Source organism: Octopus bimaculoides, chromosome 7 (assembly GCF_001194135.2).
Source record: "Octopus bimaculoides isolate UCB-OBI-ISO-001 chromosome 7, ASM119413v2, whole genome shotgun sequence".
NCBI lineage: Eukaryota > Metazoa > Mollusca > Cephalopoda > Octopoda > Octopodidae > Octopus > Octopus bimaculoides.
Genome location: NC_068987.1, coordinates 32271701 through 32276176, shown reverse-complemented (window position 1 = coordinate 32276176; position 4476 = coordinate 32271701).

Genomic DNA, 4476 nt, shown 5'->3' with positions numbered 1-4476 from the left:
AACTAGACACAAATCCATTTATTTCAGAGGGCGTGACTTGTAGGATATGGAAGCATTCATCCCTTCCGCTTAGCCAATGTAAACGAGCAGAAATTACCTCGTGTAAAGAATGACACTGCGAGGCTGTCTTAGTATTCAGTTAAGTTACCTTAAGCGCACAGTACTGACCACAATGTTGGGGAATGAATGATTATAAGAATAATCTTAGACGACATGCCAATAGGAAGTCATAATGGACTGTTTGAGGTTTAATCAGAATCAGTGTTGGTTTAGGGGGGGGGGGTATCACCGCTAGGATATGTAGCCACATGGGTAGTATTGTGGGGAAAAGCATTAAGGTTAGTATTATTGAATTGGGTGGAGTTACTAAGGGTTGTATTATTGCATTTAGGTGGGTTTGGATGGAATTCAATGGGATAGATTATTGGTTCTAAGGAGAGGCGTTGAAGTCAGCGTTTGTTAGAGGATGCAGTTATGGATCCTAAATTAGACGCGCAGGTTGAAGAAAGAAAGGTGGTTCGAACCATAGGATCTCGCACTTCCTGCCCTTAGAGGGCTTAGAGCTCGTAGGTATAATGGGTGGGTTCAGATAGGGAGGCTTGTAGTCATTATAACTTCGATTTAATTGTTGAGGATGTCGAGTGCGAGGCGTAGGTGTTTTTTGAGGATTGATGGATTGTTGATGAGTGGAAGAAGGTTTGGTGGGTCTGGGATTAGTACTAGGAAAGAGATGTGCAATTTTAGTTCTAAGTTTAGTGCTGGAGATATAAGAGATCTTTTCATGGAAATCACTGATCTGGAGAGCTTGATTATAATCTGGAGAGTGATTGTTAAAAATGTCTTCATCAGCTGTTAAGTTGAAGATTCTGATACAGATGCCGGTGACTATGCTATTGAGGGTAAGAGTAGGTTGATTAGATAGGACATTGATATATTGTAATGATTGATTGGTATTATAGAAAAAGTGATATGGGTTAATATTTAAACCAAGAGAAACGTCTAAAAAATCGGCCACTTTGGTGTCATTTTCGAAAGAGATAATTAGGTTGTAATTTTTTAAAAGTTCATGGAAGGTTTTCTTGGTGCGTTCAGCAGGTCGAGATAGACGAGTGGCTATAAGAAGTGCATCGTCCCTGCAGAGCCCTCCGGAGAGGTTGGTGAATTGTTGTTTAATTTCGGAAAGAAGAAATAGGCCAACTAGGTCAGTAACCAAGGCTGAGTCAGAAGAGCCCATGGTCATATCAAAGAAACCCGTAGACGAGTTGCGAGTACAGTAATTATCCTTAAAGTAACTTAGTGTTTTCCTAGCAATTAGGATGATGTCAATACCAGATCAAGAGATAAATGCATATTACCTAGCAGAGATTAGGGTTTTATTTAAGAGAATAGGTGATGTTGAAGCATAGTAATTAGAGATGTCAAACTGGGCCATTAACCAACTAAACACTTTTTATCTCTGTTGCTACACATTTCACAAATAAAACTATTTATCTGAAAACTCACCCTTGACTGCAAAATCTTGATTTACAATATCATCAGACGTTGAAAATAAACGGAAATTACTGATGTCATACGTACAACGAAAACAGTTTAACATAATTTATTCAATTTATTTGAAGCACGAGACAACTAGAAAATGTATCATAACACTATTTATCAAGTTATTAAATAACATCATCATCATCATCTTAATTCTCATAGTTATTCAAAACAGTTTTCTTTCTAATATGGAAATTTAACCAACTACACAGTTGAACCTTTTATACGAAATGCTCTTAATGATAATAAACTTCCTTACTAACATTATCATCAACGTTTCTAGAAGAAATGCTAAATACACACACGCACACACACACACGCACATATATGTATGCATGTATGTATGTATGTATGTATGTATGTATGCATATTAAATGTAAATATAAAGATTACTAATTCGTATGTTGCCATGATATTCAACTTGGAAAATGTAGCAAAGAAATAATACGGCAGATGATAAATACCTAATTTTATCTTGAGCTAATGCTGTGATATTAAAATCCGAATATAATCTCATTTGTGCAAGACAATGACATCAAACTATCTACTCATGATATCTAATTACAGTTATTCCGTCAGCACTACTACTATCACTGCCGCCATCCATATCTTCATAAATTCCAGGAAGTATCTGAGATACGATTTCTGTACTTTATAAAATTAAATTAATCTCGCGAAATTGATACTGTTGAAGTTCATAAGAGATGTATTTTCAATAATAAAGCAGACATATATTAGCGATCATGACGCGCGCGCGCCCTTGTGTGTGTGTGTGTGTGTGACCGCGCGTGTCTAGGATGGTGGTAGCAAACAGATGTATCCAAAAGATAACTAGCGACCGATTTAACGAAATTAAATGGCAGTTCATTGATATAAATTAAGAGGTCTCTTACAATTGACCTTGTGGACATAGTATTAATTCCCCTATAAAGACGCATTAAAAATAGGAAAATTACGGCTAAATTACAGTACAGACTCTAACTCTTGATCTCCAATTTACAAAACTGGCGGACTAGCTAGTGACATATCTCATCCATTTGTTCATTTAGACATTTTCTGTTTTGTTTCAGTTTTATAAAGCCGGATATATTTGTTTCTTATTTTCATCAATCAAAAATAATCGACAGCTTTTGATGTTTAGAGTAGTGACAAACAGATTTATTCTCATCGGGAATCCAATTATGTAGTCATTTTTTCAAATAAATACATCCCATTTTTAGAATATATTGGTTCTTAGAATCCGGGTTCCAAATCCCCTTCAATTATTCTTTCTTTACTATATGTTATGCATTACCTTTCACTATACAGTATTGACCACTCTATGATAATGATTTATTATATAAATAATCTTGTTGTCCAATAATGATGTCTCTTTCAAAGGATTATTGTGCACTTATTTGTATGTATATATATATATATATATATATATATATATATATATATATATCTTTTATCTTTTATCTTTTACTTATCTCAGTCATTTGATAGCAGCTAAGCTGAGGCACCGCCTTGAAGGATTTTGATCGAATAAATCAACCCCCAAAACTTATTTGTTTTTAAGCATAGTACTTATTCTGCCAATCTCTTTTGCCGAACCGCAAATTTACTGGCACATAAACACACCAACACCGGTTGTTAAGCGGTGGTGGGGGACGAACACAGGAACAAAGTCACACACTCACTACATACTAGCTACATACTAGCTTAAGAGCCGCCCTATCGGGCTAGTATTCTCTCTCTTTTTTTACTCTTTTCACTCTTTTACTTGTTTCAGTCATTTGACTACGGCCATGCTGAAGCACCGCCTTTAGTCGAGCAAATCGACCCCAGGACTTATTCTTTGGATGCCTAGTACTTATTCTATCGGTCTCTTTTACCGAACCGCTAAGTTACGGGGACGTAAACACACCACCATCGGTTGTCAAGCGATGTTAGGGGGACAAACAGACACAAACATATACACACACATACACACACACATATATATATATATATATATATATATATACATATATACGACAGGCTTCTTTCAGTTTCCGTCTACCAAATCCACTCACAAGGCTTTGGTCGGTCCGAGGCTATAGTAGAAGACACTTGCTCAAGGTGCCACGCAGTAGGAATGAACCCAGAGCCATGTGGTTGGTAAGCAAGCTACTTACCACACAGCCACTACTGCAGCTTTTAAACAACTATCACCTAATGGGAAGATCTGCAAACAGATCTCTGACTTATTTTGGGGAATTTGTTGCACTTGCTTCCTCCAGAGTCATATCCCAATGATGATCATATTTGTCGCTAAAAATCCTGTAAAGAAAATCCCCGAAAACAGTCGCAGTAAAGAAAACATAGAAACCCAAAATTTCACGATTGCAGGACAGGATTCTCCCTGGAATTTATTTAATTTACTCACGGAGTCAGCCTGATTCCAAAATGGTATGATATGTTGGGCTACGGCCTTCAGGAGTAAAGTTGAGAAAGTGTGACACACTGACACACTGACATTTACATTTATTATATTAGATATGTTTAATTTTGGGGAAACTGTATTTCAATTAAAGCGTATTTTATATATATATATGTGTGTGTGGGGTTGGGTGTAGACGCATATATGTGTGTGTGAGTGTGTATATATGTATTAAAGAAAGCAAAAATAAAACAAAAATGTTAGTGCTCAGTAACTGGTTGAGTATACTGGCCACAGGAATTTCTGTCCAAGAAAGTTGTACATCAACTCCCGCTTTCTCTCACTTATCCACACATACCCTCTCTCTCGTCCTCCCTCTTTCTCTCTCTTATTATTATTATTATTATTATTATTATTATTATTATTATTATTATTATTATTAATACTCCCATTGCTATCATCAGCACTACTACTTTTAATAGAACATCATCAGCTCTCCCAAAATTTCTTTGTCTCTCTCTCTCTCTCTCTCT